Below are 16822 nucleotides of genomic sequence, written 5' to 3'. Positions count from 1 at the left end.
TTTCTATTTAACTTCTGCCACATTTTTTGTTCTTTTTTAGATCCCCACCGATTTCTGTATTTTTAAGAACCCATTTCTATTATTTTCATGGGTTTTGTTTGGGGGAAGGAGGGAAAAAGTGGTTTGATGGGGAGAGAAACATTGATCAAAATTCTTTTCTATATGCCAAATGCAAGTCACTAGCAAGATATTCTTTCCATTGTTTTCAGGGCCATGCCCTTGTCAGCAACATTTCCCCCAAGCAATCAGATGTGATGCTATTCTTCCTCCCCTGCTGTGCCTGTTGGGAGTCTTCCATACACTGAGGTGTACTGGGGACACTGCCATTTGGCTCATGTCCTACTCTTTGTGACTTGCAAAGGCATTTTAATAAAATGTACAGACTCTCTGCCACTCACCTCTGACATTTGAATCTCTACCTTGTTCATAACAATAGACAGGCACCTACCGAGTCAGGAATTCTTAATCCCTTTCCGAATTTGGGATTCTGTCAAACAAGTTATCAAAGGGAGGAGGGGATCAATATTTTAACAGGTCAGTACAGATTTTGGCAGATCCAAACCAAACCCAGATGATGGGTGGCTTGGGGATTGTTTAAAGTCAGTCAAAGAACCAAGTCTGATTTTGTTCTTTAAAAAACTCACTTGTACTTAGCACCAGATTGTAACCTGATAATTAATGCATTGGTTTCCTCTAATTTTCCTTTCAGGTTTTTCCCCTTCATGCCATTGCTTTTTTAAATTCCTTTATTCGTTATGTTATTTATATTGCTTACTTAATATCATTTCTCATGTTGCAGTGAGAGAGAAATGGCCAAGACCTCCGTAGCATCACCTAAATTTCATGTTAATTATTAGTCGCTTTAAAAATATAAGATGAATTGATAGTCTACATTTCTGATATTTTGTACAATGTTTTTAAAATTATAATACCTTCACACTGAATGTTGTGATGATACATTGCGAGATAGTGTCAGTTAACCTCCCAGGTGATCTTGGGAGTGAAGGATCCATACGTTTAAAGGATACGTTTTAATCACATATTGTAATTGTGAATATGAATGCATATTCACATTTTATCTATATGACAGTCTCATTAAAATCTAGTAATAAAGGGTTTCTGAAGCCATTGTTATCTAATAAATCAAAGACCTAGAATTATAAGATACACTTACAGAGACGCTATAGGGTGTTCTTATCAGCTAGAGAAAACCATTAGTATAACAATAACGCTTAGAGATCTCAGCAGGGATCAGAGTGTCAACATTCTATGCATTAGATAGATAGTAAGAAACTGTAAACTCTCTGGGGCAGGGACTATCTGTATAAACAGATTGTAAGTTTACAATCTATAAAACAAAGGATAAAGGGTATTTAATCCATACAGAGAGTATTTTAAAGGGTTCATAAAGAGGATGCCAAATATGGAATTGTTTGGAAATTCTGTAATCATGTTTACAGGTTGAAATGTAATGGACCTGTTTTCAGTAGGAAAATAATGCAGACTTTACAGAGCATCTACATCTGTGTATTTATATGATTAATCATAGCAGTCTAATGTGTCTAATCATAAGGCTAAATTCTCCATTCTGATTCAGCACTTATTCTGAGCACAGAACTTTTATTGATGTCAGTGGATGTTGCAACCATGATACAAGAACAATACACATAACAGATCTGCTGTGTGGATTAGAGAAGAATTTAACCACAATCTTTTGTGAGTGAGGTGTGGAGGGTTTTGTTTGTTTGTTTTTTAAAAATAGCATAATACAGTATATAATACTGGGGTGGAAGGAAAGAGGAAATACATATTCAGACAGGGCTGGATTGTGCAACTCTCACCTCGCATTGACTTAGTCAAGCAAGTAGCCCCATTGTCTCACACAAATAAGTGCTACTCATTGGGAGCAACAGTTTCACAACAGTGCCCATAATGCTTCTGACTTAAAACTCATGAACATAAGGAACATCAGTTAGGAAACTTCATACGTTAACTTTTGTATAGCAATGGCTAAACATGCAATTCTATACAGCGTGTGCTCCATTGACTTCAATGGGAGTTTTGCCCAAGTAAGGACAAAAGTTTGGGTCCCGTGTATGCTGCTGTGCTAAAGGACAGTAGGGTGAAGTAAGGATACAGACAGAGTCTTAAGCAGAGCTAGAGTCATGCTGGAACGTTCTGGAGCGCCATTCTGGCACTTCTTTTGGGAGCTAAAACAGTGTTCTGGTACTATCACTCACCTGAAGTACCCCAGAAGCATGTTCCGGCACTTCTTTATTTAGGGCTGGCACACTGTTTTTCAGTTATATTCAAAAAAGCAAAGAATTGAATCTGAGACCCCTGACTTTATGAAGAGGCGGTAGCTTTTCCATAGTTAAAGGTTGTCATTGCCTTTCAATTATAAAAGGAAACCATGATAAGTGTCTTTAGGCCTAGTCTGTTCAGAACAGGTCTACTCAATATAGTGCTTTAAATGGTTTTGGGAAATGGTAGACTGTCTACACTAGGGTTCCCAATCTCAATACAAGAGTCACTGGGTGAAATTCTATGACCTCTGATTTGGAGGAGGTCAGACTTGATGATCTAATTATCCCTTCTAGCCTTAAATGCTTAATCTAATCGTGCTAACACCAATTCAATTGAAGTGACGTTAACATCCTATGGGGATGACAAAATAGAAGAGAAGAAAAAAGGAAGGAAAAAGAGGGAAAAGAAGATCAAAAAGAGGAGAAAAAAATAAATTGAGGAAAGAGAGGGAGATGAGAACAAATGAGGATATGAAAAATGATAAATAAGATATTCACATATAGATACCAGGAAGATAGAGGTCTTAAAAATATTGAAACTATACAATTTTATAGTATCTGCCTTGGAGGCTGGTATGCCAGCTCTGAGTCTAATGACCTGCAGAATTGGCAGCTTTTGGTTGCAACTCTTGAGAGATTTATTTTACTAAAATTTTTTTTTTTTTTAAAGTTAACTCATTTCCGCCAATGGGAGCTGATCTGAGTGAGGAATAAGTGAGTAGGGAGTTCAGGACTTGGCCTACAGTGAGCAGGTAGAATGATTGTCTTTGTTATACCATCTTTCAGTTCATTAATTGGTAGAATAAATCTTTCAGTAGCCAATTGTCATTTATCATATGTTTGTACAGAATTTACAATGGGGCTCAGACCCAGTTGTCTCTAGGAGCTGCTGCTATATAAGTGCATAAAAATAATTTTAGGGAAAGCAGTAGCCTTCACAATCAGTGTCTAAGAGTAAGATATTCTTACTGAAGAGCAATGGGTGACATATGTACGGATTTATAACACTATCCATTTGGATAACGCTATCCCCTAACAGTGTTTCTGGCTGTACACAGGGTAGTGCAATGGGGTAGAGTTAAGATTGTTTGGGGTATCTTAATTGTGCATTCCCCACACTCTACTAACTGAAAAACATTCATTTAAGTGGTATTTGGGGTTTTTTTTTTTGGGGGGGGGGGGGGAAGGGATTGTTTTGTTTTTTGGTCTGGATGGTTTTTTTGTTTGTTTGTTTTTTGAGTGGGGAGGGGAGTTGGGTTTTATTTTAAGTAAAAACTCCAGTATTTTAATATTTTCCCTTAAATTGTCAGTGTATCAATAACTTTAGCTTAAAAATTGTCTGGGAATTGGTTCAGTGCTTTTGTGGTTTAGCAATATATCAAAAACATACATTTGTTATGGACTGTAACATCAGTTGTCCTTCATTTTGTACAGGCCTCGTACCTACCACAAAACCTCAAAATAGAGAATAAAAAATATTTCATGCTTTGACAGGCGTTTGCATAAAGCAGGTCTACTAATGTTAAACCTCAATTTTGTTTTTAGGATTAAAAGGTGGGGGGTTATCAAAAGCACCTAAGTCAGGTGCCCAGCTCCTATTGAAAGCCTTAGGGAGTTGGGTGCCTAACTCCCTGAGGCACTTTTGAAAGATCTCTCCCAAAATATTTAACAGTGTCCATTTAGCCCCTGTATCATTTTAAAATAAAAATATACCTACTTATAGTAATTTACAATAATTTTATTACTGTAAATTATATCTATTTATTTATATTATTGTATATTATTTCTATAAAATTTTATTATATTTACCTACTTATTTACAGTAAATAAGCTTGGATATTATCTCTCAGAAGTGTTCATCCTTAGTCAAGTAAGAAGAGGTTCAAAATAGTTTAGTTTAAAGGTCCCTCTCCTCCCCCACCCCACCCCCGCACTCCCTCCCCACACACACACACACACCCCTTTTACAACTGGTATGTAATTTAGTTTACCTATATCACTGTGTTACATTAAGGGCATATACACCATTCTATAAAATAATGCCAAGAATAAACCAAACTAAGATGAAGATTGAGAGTAACAAGAGATTAAACTGCAAAGTCAGGCCAAAATTTCCTTTCTAAATTGCAGTAAGATTGCTGGGTGCTGAGAACAAATTTAACTTCTGCAAACATAAAGAGATTTTCCAGTAAAGCTACAGTAATTTAATTAGAAAAATATTCCCAGTACTCATGGCCATGAAATCTTTTTGGCTAAAAGACTGAATGCAAGAACAACAGGAAAGTGATTACTGATATGTTTGATTTGTAGCCAGATTAAAAAGGTACTGATTGCACTGCATTTTGGTATAAGGTGCATCATGCAGCACCCATTTTATATTCAAATCTGGACCCTACACTAACATAATTGCAAACCATTATTCTCAGTCAGAGCACAAACACATTTTAAACAGATGTATTCAACATCTAGTTTATTACATGCCAATCTGTTTATCATTAAAATGAAAAATCAATATGTCTGATTCATATATAAATAGAGGTTGACTGTTCTAGCAGTCATTGAGGATGACATAATTATAGAATAATGATTTACAAAGTACAAATCACATTTCCTGCAAACAGTGGCAATATAAACTTTTCATAACACCACACTACGGTGCCACTTGTAGCCAAAAAGTTAAGTCCACGAAAGCTAACACCCACCTATACCGCTGAACAGATAACTAAACAATCATGTACTTTTCATGTTTGGGTGTGGCTCAGTGTTCAACTAACGAAAGAACATGCAACTTTATATGTTACTGGGCAGCATCCAGGTTTTTTATTTAAAACAGGAATGCTGCAAATAATAACTTCAAAAAAATGTTACATGGTTTCTCTTCTGGACCATTAATTTTTCAGTTAGATTGAACTATCATTTAAGTGGATCCTGATGCTAAAACTTGGATTCCACACTAAAAGCTTGAAACTGAAGCATATAGAATAATTTGTTATGCTGAGTTATTCATCCCAAGATGTCAAGAGAAAATAAACCAGTCTCGAAATAAAATTAGCCTACCTTCTGTGATGACATCAAATTAATAATACAAAGAAATAAACCTGTGGGTTTGCCAAGAAACAAAACCATTAGCATTTCAATACTAAATAACTGTCTTCTAATCCATGTTTAAATTAAATACATACTTACAAAATGACCTCGGACTGCTGTCCAGCAGAGGAGGAGTGTAGCACTCATGGGGGCTGACTATAAGGACTCCACAAGAAAGCCAAGATTTTCAAAATCAATTAGCAATTTTAGGTGTCCAACTTCAAACACCACAAAGAGGCCTGATTTCCAAAGACTGAGCACTCTGCACTTTCCAAAAACCAGGTCCCTTTCAAGATGTCTCAAGTTGTGCACCTAAAATTACTAGCCGTTTTTGAAGTTCTTGGCGGACATGTCCACAATTTGGCAATCATAAGAGAATTTCACTTCTGAGGAAAGGATATTTTCTGATGTTGAAATCACCCTGCTAACCTCCTGCTTTCATCTCTCAATTCACAAAAAGCTTCAGAACCACAGCTACAATGCACCACCTCTGAAGCCTTAATTAGTACCTCGTGGATTTGCTTTGCATTGTGTGAGGTAAAGTTCAGAACAATGTCATTGGGCCACGTCCTCCACATTTGCTCCTGTGAAACTCACTAAAGCCACATAATAAAGAGAGGTTATTCAATGTTTATTAGCAGTAATAATTTTTCAGAACAGCAGTAAAGTTTCTTAATAGAAAAGAAATGCAAAAAAAGAGACAGAACTAGGAAGCTGAAAGCCTCCTGGTTACACTTGCTGGTATAGCCTGCAGTTTTTGAGTGACCCAAGAGACCATTGAAATTATTTTAAAGGCAATGTATCAGGAAACATACAGGATAAAGACTAACACTGTACATGTTGGAAGCCTGGAAATCCCTGTACAATAGTTCTTTCTAGTCTTGGTCAGGTCATCTGTAAAACCAGGGGAAGTGTGGGTGGGAATCACATCATTCTGATTACCCTCTTGCTTTCCTCTCTCAATTACTTCAAATTCAGTCTGATTGTAGTGGCCTTCATATAAAAACTTTAGAACCAGTGCTGTGTTCTACCAAAAGCTTGTAATTCTACCTGGCAAATAGTACAGAGCATTAATCTCTAATTTTAGCAATTCATATTGAGAATATTGGCTGTTAAAAATCATGCTGGAATGGAAAGAAAATGTAGAATTGGAGAGGAAAGCAAGATAGTTATCAATCATCTGATTTTAATGTATAGGTGGTATAATTTATTAGTCCCTCTCCTCCATGTTTTTGATGTTATTGAAGTCAATAGCAGCTATGAGCGCTCAGCATCTTTGAAGAAAAAAAAACACATCACTTATTTAGGTGCCAAAATATGGATTTAACTGCTAAAAGTTAGGCACCTACATTTGAAAATTTTGGCTATAATTTCTATTTTGCACAGAATTTCATGTGGAAGACTAAAAGATAGACTTACTGCAACTTTTCATTCCTTCCTGTCATGTCACAGGTTACATATAGAACTGGAGAAGAAGAATATATTTCAATCTCTGCATAACAGGTGATCTTAACAACCTACCTCAAACATGCAGCAGCCTTCAGATACCCAATTGATATTCTAGCCCACACTTCAAACAAGAAGATTTTCAACCATATGTGTTAAATTAGCACAATCAGTTTCTTTTATTCCAGCAAGAATATGCAGACATGCTTTAGCCTCAAAAACATTTGTAAAATACTTAAAATTGAATCAAAAGTATACCTCTAATAAATATTAGAGAGCAATTATTTAAAATTCCTAGCTAAAGGGAAGATTTAAAAAAAAAATCTAAATGCTATCCTAGTATTATAACTTAAAATTCAATTATATGCCAAAATTGAGATTTACATTGCATGGAAACAATATTTCCTCACATTAGTGCAAAAACAAAAATGCTTTAGCCCCAAAAGGAAGAAGAGATATGGGAGGAACTTAACTAAGGCCTGGTCTACACTACGACTTTAATTCGGATTTATCAGCTTTAATTCGAATTAACCCTGTAACCGTCCACACAACGACGCCATTTAATTCGATGTAAAGGGCCCTTTAAATCGATTTCTGTACTCCACCCCAACGAGCGGAGTAGCGCCAAAATCGATTTTAGCAATTCGAATTAGGGTTAGTGTGGCCGCAATTCGATGGTATTGGCCTCCGGGAGCTATCCCACAGTGCATCATTGTGACCGCTCTGGACAGCAATCCGAACTCGGATGCACTGGCCAGGTAGACAGGAAAAGCCCCGCGAACATTTGAACTTCATTTCCTGTTTGCCCAGCATGGAGAGCACAGGTGACCACAGATACCTCATCAGCACAGGTAACCATGCAGGCTGATAATCGAAAAAGAGCACCAGCATGGACCATGAGGGAGGTACTGGATCTGATCGCTGTATGGGGAGAGGATTCAGTGCTTGCAGAACTTCGTTCTAAAAGACGAAATGCAAAAACTTTTGAAAAAATTTCCAAGGGCATGATGGAGAGAGGCCACAATAGGGACTCTGAGCAGTGCCGCGTGAAGGTCAAGGAGCTCAGACAAGCCTATCAAAAAACAAAGGAGGCAAACGGTCGCTCCGGGTCAGAGCCGCGGACATGCCGCTACTACGCCGAGCTGCATGCAATTCTAGGGGGGGCTGCCACCACTACCCCACCTTTGTTCGTGGATTCTGGGTCGGGGATAGTCTCGACGCCTGAGGATTCTGCCGATGGGGTAGAGGAGGAGGAGGAGGAGGATGAGCTTGCAGAGAGCACACAGCACTCCATTCTCCCCAACAGCCAGGATCTTTTTCTCACCCTGACTGAAGTACCCACCCAAGCCTCCCAAGCCAGTACCCAAGACTCTGACCCCATGGAAGGGACCTCAGGTGAGTTTACCTTTTAAAATATAAAACTTGTTTTAAAAGCAAACGGTTTTTAATGATTACTTTGCCTGACTTTGCATTCGCGGTCAGTTCAGCTACTGGAAAAGTCTGTAGCTACTGGAAAAGTCTGTTAACGTGTCTGGGGATGGAGCGGAAATCCTCCAGGGACATCTCCATGAAGCTCTCCTGGAGGTACTCCGAAAGCCTTGCCAGAAGGTTTCTGGGCAGTGCATCCTTATTCCCTCCTCCATGGTAGGACACTTGACCACGCCATGCTTGCAGCAAGTAATCTGGTATCATTGCCTGACAAAGCCTAGCAGCGTATGGTCCCGGTGTTTGCTGGCATTCAAGCAACATCCGTTCTTTATCTTGTTGTGTAATCCTCAGGAGAGTGATATCACTCCTGGTAACCTGGTTGAAATACGGGAACTTAATTAAGGGGACAGAGGTGGCCGTTCCTACTGGGCTGTTTGCCTGTGGCGGAAAATAAATCCTTCCCTGCAGTTAGCCAAGCGCAGATGGGAAATTGGCCCTGAAGTTTTCCGCGTTTGGCTAGCAGGGTTCTTCCCTGTTACCAGCCACGCGGTGGGGGGAGGGTACCGTGATCATCCCAGAGAATTCATGGCGAGGGGGGGGGTCGGCGGCGGGGGGGGGGGTAGTTTGGTGCCTGAAGGGATCTTCCCTGATACCAGCCATGCGGTGGGGGGAGGGGTACCGTGATCATCCCAGAGAATTCATGGCGGGGGGGGGGGTTAGTTTGTTTTCTGGTGCTGCTGAATGTTAACAGAAAAACCGCAGCACTCTACTTGCCTGAAGGGGCCCAGACAAGCCCCCCCACACTGCCCCCCCCCCAACTGGCTGAGATTGGCCAGGCTTCTGCAGCACTCTACAGGCTATGCTTGGTATGTGGGAAAGGAGGGTGCAGAAGCTGTAAAACAATGGCTTACCATGGCCGCATGCAAGCCGAATTCTGTTGCCCAGACCTGTGATCTCTAGCAGCAAAGCCACAAGCACTCAGCATTAAGAGGCAAAATGCGACCTTGCACAGAAATCACATGTGCTATGTAATGTGAACAGTGTTGGTCACCGTGAAAGAGTATAAGCATTGTTCTGCAAAATGTAGCTTTTAAAACAATTCTCTCTTTTTTCCCCTCCCTACAGCAGCTGCAAATTCCTCAAGCCTCCCTCCTCCATCCCGAAGGTTATCACAGATAAGGCGTCGTAAGAAGAAGACGCGGGAGGACATGTTTTCTGAAATTATGCAATCCAGCAGGAGTGACAGAGCTCATCTGAATGAGTGGAAGGAAACAGTTTCAAAGTATAGGAAAGAAGTCAGTGAACGTGAGGAGAGGAGGGACCAACGTGAGGAGAGGAGGGACCAACGTGAGGAGAGGAGAGACGATCGAGATGAGAGATGGCGGCAGGAAGACCAGAGGATGAAGGATGCAACGCTGGGGCTGCTCCGGCGTCTGGTGGAGGTTCAGGAACGGCTGCTGGAAAACAGACTGCCGCTTCAGCCCCTGTTCCACCCTCCCCCCTCCCCATGTTCCGTATCCTCCTCACCCAGACGTGTAAGAACGCGGGGGGGGAGGCTCCGTACACCTTCCCATTCCACCCCAGTAGACAGCCCAAGCAAAAGGCTGTCATTTTTTTAACCTTTTCTTTGTGGCTTTTTCCTTCCCAGCAATCCTCCTCCCAAATACCACCCGGGTTCCCTCCCTCTTTTTCTAATCTATTAATAAAGAATAAATGATTTTTAAATGATAGTGACTTTATTTGGTTTGAAAGAAAGCTGGGGGAAGGGGCAGGGTGGGTTCCTTACAGAAAATCAGTCAGTAAAGGGGGAGGGTTTTCATGAAGGAGAAACAAACAGATATTTCACACGGTAGCCTGGCCAGCCATGAAACTGGTTTTCAAAGCTTCTCTGATGCACAGCGCTTCATGGTGTGATCTTCTAATCGCCCTGGTGTCTGGCTGCGCGTAATCAGCAGCCAGGCGATTTGCCTCAGCCTCCCACCCCGCCATAAAGGTCTCCCCCTTACTTTCACAGAGATTGTGGAGCACACAGCAAGCAGAAATAACAATGGGGAGATTTCTTTGGCTGAGGTCAGAGCGAGTCAATAATGAACGCCAGCGACCTTTTAAACGGCCAAATGCACATTCTACCACCATTCTGCACTTGCTTAGCCTGTAGTTAAACAGCTCCTGACTCCTGTCCAGGCTGCCTGTGTATGGCTTCATAAGCCATGGCATTAAGGGGTAGGCTGGGTCCCCAAGAATAACTATGGGCATTTCAACATCCCCAACGGTTATTTTCTGGTCCGGAAAGTAAGTCCCTTGCTGCAGCCCTTTAAACAGAGTAGTGTTCCTGAAGACGCGAGCGTCATGAACCCTTCCCGCCCAGCCCGCGTTGATGTTGGTGAAACGTCCCTTGTGATCCACAAGTGCTTGCAGCACCATTGAAAAGTACCCCTTGCGGTTTATGTACTCGGTGGCTTGGTGCTCCGGTGCCAAGATAGGGATATGGGTTCCGTCTATTGCCCCACCACAGTTAGGGAATCCCATTGCAGCAAAACCATCCACTATAGCCTGCACATTTCCCAGAGTCACTAACTTTCGTAGCAGCACCTGAGTGATTGCTTTGGCTACTTGCATCACAGCAGCCCCCACCGTAGATTTGCCCACTCCAAATTGATTCCCGACTGACCGGTAGCTGTCTGGCGTTGCAAGCTTCCACAGGGCTATCGCCACGCGCTTCTCAACTGTGAGGGCTGCTCTCATCTTGGTATTCTGGCATTTCAGGGCAGGGGAAACCAAGTCACAAAGTTCCATGAAAGTGCCCTTACGCATGCGAAAGTTCCGCAGCCACTGGGAATCGTCCCAGACCTGCAACACTATGCGGTCCCACCAGTCTGTGCTTGTTTCCCTTGCCCAGAATCGGCGTTCCATGGATAGAATCTGCCCCATTAACAACATGATCTCCAAAGCACCGGGGCCTGTGGTTTCACTGAATTCTGTGTCCGTGTCCATGTCCTCATCATGCTTGTCGCTGCGCTGCCGCCGCCGCTGCCTCCTCGCCTCGTTTTTCTGGTCCTGGCTGAGCATAAACTCCACAAGAACGCGCGAGGTGTTTGCAATATTCATGAGTGCTGTCTTGACCTCAGCGGGCTCCATGCTTGCCGTGGTATGGAGTCTGCAGTGTTCACCCACCCAGGAAAAAAGGCGCGAAAATGGTTGTCTGCCGTCCGTTGCTTTCATGCAGGGAGGGAGGGAGGGAGTGAGGCTGTACCCAGAACCACCTGCGACGATGTTTTTTGTCCCATCAGGCACTGGGATCTTAACCCACAATCCCAATGGGCGCAGGAGACTGCGGGAACTATGGGATAGCTATGGAATTGCTACCCACAGTGCAACGGTGCAGAAATCGACGCTAGCCCCGGTACTTGGACGCACACCACCGAATTACTGTGCTAGTGTGGCCGCACTCATTTCGACTTTATACAACCTGTTTCTCAAATCCGAATTATCTAAATTCGGATTAATCCCGTAGTGTAGACATACCCTAAGGTATTTAAGAGAAGGGTATAATATGAATTTATGAAGATGACATACCACATTAAATTTCCAGCTCCTTGCTTTTGTCATAAACCTAGGCCCTGATCCACCACCACTTTGTATACTGTGTAAGCATTTGCCTAGGTGTAAATGACATTAAATCAGAATGGTAGCATTTTGCAGCCACTTTGCACTTAGTTTTTACAATTTTAGGGCCCCTCATGGTAAAGATATAAAAAGATTATTCAGCTGTACTCTACTTGGTTATTTTTATGGTGGATACTGAAGGGTTTTTTGTTTTGTTTTTTAAATAAATCCACATTGTAAATTCAGGTTTGTCTTCCCTTGAAGACCCTGTGGCAACTGGAGATCTATGAAATGATCACACTACAAGAGACAGGAGACTAACAGCTGAGCAATGGAGACCTTATTTGCAGATGCTTATGACTTTGCCACACTTTCACCATTTAGACTTCGATTTTCAATGCCACATGCCAACCACGGGTTAAATTTTTCTGGAAAGCTTCAGCTGAAACAATTGAGCTATTTCTCAGAATGAGGTAAAGGTAACACTTGTTTTGCCCATGCTAAAAAGTTGTTTTAACTATTTCACTGAGAAGCTCTAGTGCCTCCATGCTTTAGAACAGAGACTTGAAACATGGTATTGGGGTCACCCGGGCATCAGGGATGTGCCTTTTTTATTCCCTGTGAAAATTCACCTAAACTTGGCCTAGTTATAATCCTCAAAAGGACTTTGAGGGTCTCACTTTGAGAAAGAGAATTATTATGAACAGAAACGGAGCATGGGAAAACTACAGCCCCAGATTATAGTCTTTCAAAAAGTTATTAGCATGTGAAAAAAAAAAAGAGGCTTATAATTGAAATTATTTTTCAGCCCTAACTATGGGACACATTAGCAAGTACCCAAAAACCTACAGTACTAGAATAAGTCCTTCATAACCATTCTAGCCTATTAGACAATTAAGTAATTAGAGTCAAAAAAAGAAAATCCTGCATTAAGTATCTGATAGACTAGGAGTGCCCTTTCAAAACATAGCAGGTCATTTTTAAAGCAGAATATCGCCATGCCCATCTGAATTATCTTTTAACACCAGAAGTAATTGTATTGCAGGACAGGATTCTTTTTTTTATTTTTACTTTGTTTTGTTCTCAAAAATCAACATGTATGGCCTGATCCTGCAACATTCCATTGGAGCAAAGACGGGTGAGAGACATGAAGACTGAGCAAATAGATATCTTTTTCACTGTAGATCAAAAGCCTTCTGTGGTGTATTTCCAACACAAAACAAATAGTTGTGCTATGTAAACCACTAACAGCCATTCATACATGGACATAAAACTCACTACTTTTAATCAGAGGTGTGTTAAAATGGTTTTAAATTTTCACTGAAGTAGAGCAGTAACTTTGTGAATGCTGATAAAGCATGATGCCTGATATCAGCTATTTTTACACAGGCTTCAGTAGTTACTTCATAACTTGACAATCCAGTGGTCACAAAAGTCTAAATTCACCAGGGGCACGTAGGCACATGAGTGCAATATGTGGGTATCACTGGATGGGGTAGTCTGAAGTGGGTGTCTCAGTCTTTCCTGTTGAAGCTGTTCCACTTTTTATGAAATGCTTCAATATTCATTGGGCCAGAGAGAGTGCCAGATTGACTATAGGTCAGTGGCTAGGGACTCCTCTAGAAGGTGAGAGACCTGGGTTCACGTTCTGTTGGAAAAGGAAGAATTTGAATCCTGGTTTCACACTTCCTGTATGAGTGCTCTCACCACTGCACTATTGGATAAAAGAGCAAAAACTCTTCCTCCTTGCTTTAGCTTTTTGCAAGAGGGTTCCTGGCTGTGAATCCCAAGTGGAGATAGATGCTTCTCTCTGCCCAAGTTAGGGGCCTAACTTGAGGGGTGGGACCTAAACCCACTCCTTTCCTTGGCATTTCCAGCTGGCTGCCAGAGGCAGCTCCTCACTTAGCATGCCAGCTTCTGTAAATTCCTCTTTTAGGTGGCTAACTTATCCCATGCATTGTATAGGAAGCCTGGGTGCCTAATTCAGGGTGGTGAATTCCACTGGGTAGCTAGGTGCTTAAAAGTTAGGCATCACCCAAGCCTACCTTGCATATCTAGCCCAAATATCCATGGCCCCTTGTGACATATCAGGATACAATCCAGACTAATGAGTAGCTGTGTCACCCCTGCTCTGTGGAGTGCCCTTTGCAACACTTTGCTGCTGTAGCTTCCAACCTGAACTGCTCACAAATTGACGTCTGCGTGTAAATTATTCCCAACTTTGTGTGTGCAGCAGCCAGCAAGCTACACCTTGGCTCTTACAAGCCTTGAAGACTACTACAGGGTGACTCCACCACACTCCCAGTCCCAGATTTTTCCCAGAAATGTATGTCCTGTACAGCCCAGCCTTCTCCCAGACAGTAAGAATATATTAAATCAGTTATTTCTTTACGGGAATAATATGCACACAACTCCAAATGGAGCTAGATAACTTGAACACACTGGATTAGATAAAACAATAAAACAATTTTAAAAATCTCTCTCTGTAGTTAATAAGTGAGTATTAATAATGAGACATAAAAGTCAGAAATGGTTACGACAAAAATAAAAGTAAAATGCTTAGTGGAGCCTAACTTAAACTACATTAGATTCAAAGCAAAATTTCCTCACCACATGCTTTCAGCAATCTTACTGACCAAACTCTTTAGGTCAGGACTCCTCCCCCAGAGTCCAACAGTTGCTTTCTTTCTCTCTTCGGGTGCAGTAAATGCAATGGGGAAGAGAGAGGGTGCCTTGGAGTGTTTCTCCCTCCTTTTATAGTTTCAGTCCCCCTTTTGAAAAACATTTCCAGCTGAGACCTAAGAGACAAAGGGGACATCCTCACTGGCAACGTTAAAGCGCTGCAGCGGCAGCACTTTAACGTGGCTTGTGTAGTCGCGGCACCTCCATGAGGGGAATAGCTCCCAGTGCTGGTGCACGGTCTACACTGGCACATTACAGCACTGAAACTTGCAGTGCTCAGGCAGGTGTTTATGCACATCCCTGAGCAAGAATGTTGCAGCACTGTAAAGTGCCAATGTAGACAAGCCCTAAGAGTCTATGTGAAAGGACATTCCCTGCTGTTTTTTTTCCACCTGTTTGAATTTCCTTTTTCTTCCCTTCCTGCTTGATGATTCTGATTACTGCTTAAATGCAAATTAAGCAGAGCACACATTCCTTCCTTTGTTTAGGACAAACCTGACTTCTGCCTGGGCAAGACTGCAGGATTTGGAACATGTCTTAATAACATCATAGAAGGGAATCTTATAACTTCACATACAACATTGACATACATATTTTACTAGGACAATACTGCCCAGCAAAGTATAAGTTTTCAAATGATACCTTAAAAGGCATGCTCTGTACAAAGATTATTACAATAGTATGTAGGTCTATTCCATCACACTCCTATATTTCTCCTGCTGTGAGACAGAGAAGAAAGTAAAATGGGGTATGTGAGCATATTCATTCTCAGGAACCAGAAAGGGGAAAAACATAACCATAATCAGCAATACTTACCAGCTAGCAGAGAGAGACATAGCCACCAGTTGCAAAATGGCCACTTTAGCTTTCTGCCAAATGTAAAAGGCCAGGCTCCCTTCCCCTAAAAGGTATGTTGGGAAAAATGTTTCTTTAAGAGGGAAACACCAGGAGGAGGTGGTCAGTAGCCTCAACACAGTCGGGGGAGGATGTCTTTCTGTGTGTTGTCACTATGACTCATAGTGAGAAAAGCCACAAAAGCATTAGAAGGGGGAAGGAATAAGGGTCATAGCCAATGTAAAATTAGTTCAGCTAGTATACTGATGAGTGCAGTATAAAAGCTGATTCAGTAGACAAATAGATACATTCTCCACCATAGCCTAGAGTAAACTGTTTCATCAGGGAATGTATGGCTCAGGGATGGGTGATTGGAGAAGCAACGATTGCTTTATTTGGCATGGTAGTCTCACAAGCTGTTGTCAATAAGGAGTTAATTATGCTCTGAGTGGCACAAATTCCCACCCGGAGAAAGAGTATAAAATTAGCATGATTAATAGCAGTATAGTTCTTTTGGGAACCCTGCTTCTCAGAAAGAAGTGAGTAATCAAAAGCACTGTAGAAGAGAATCCCTCTTATGGGGTTGAAGCTTTCATTCCCCCATGATCCTTAGAGGTATCAAACCCTGCCTTCTCCAGGATTTCCATGAGACTCTATCCCCTAGTTGAAGCATGCACTGAGAACTCCAAGAGTAGAACCTCTACCTTAGGTTTGACCTTAGGCCTGTATCTCTTATGCCCATGGAAATTAAGGTCTTCTCAACATCCATTCCTACTACAGTGTGTTTGTGTTTTAAGTTTCATCTCATTTTGGTAGGATTTTCCCCCACACACACACACTTTTTCTAACCCATTAATCATTTCAACTTGATACTGTATTTTATTACACCACATTCAATTTTTAAATGCTTTATAATAGATAGTCCAAGCAAGCCAAAAATTCTGCTTTATCAGATTGCCACTAGGTCATTGAGAGCTGTTTTATCTAGCATATTACATTAAACCTGTCATAAATATGAACAGCAGATCACATCATAAATTCAGTCAGAATAAATATTTTCTAAAGGCATTTAGTATTTTCTCTGATGCATGATGCCAAAACTGATTCATGTAAAAGTAGCAAAATGTGCAAAGCAGTATTCAACTGGTGAAGTAAATTTACCATTAGGGTTCCAAGTGAAACACACTTTTTAAAAACACTGTATAATAGAAAGCCAGCTCTTTGACATGGTATATTATAGTAAGTAAGAGAGCTTGGCTAAGCTCCCAGACAAAGAACAAACTATTGGATGCTATTGAATTTTCCCTCAAATGAGTGCTCTCCCAAATTGTCACTTAATGTTTTAACCTTTTCAAAGTACCTTTAAAAGAGCTGGGCAAGGGAGGGGGAAATTACAGCACCGGCACCCCCATCTTATAGATTCATAGATTATA

Source organism: Malaclemys terrapin, chromosome 5, assembly GCF_027887155.1.
Source record: "Malaclemys terrapin pileata isolate rMalTer1 chromosome 5, rMalTer1.hap1, whole genome shotgun sequence".
Classification (NCBI taxonomy): Eukaryota; Metazoa; Chordata; order Testudines; family Emydidae; genus Malaclemys; species Malaclemys terrapin.
The sequence above is the reverse complement of the archived record's forward strand: the minus strand, read 5'-3'. Positions refer to the sequence as shown.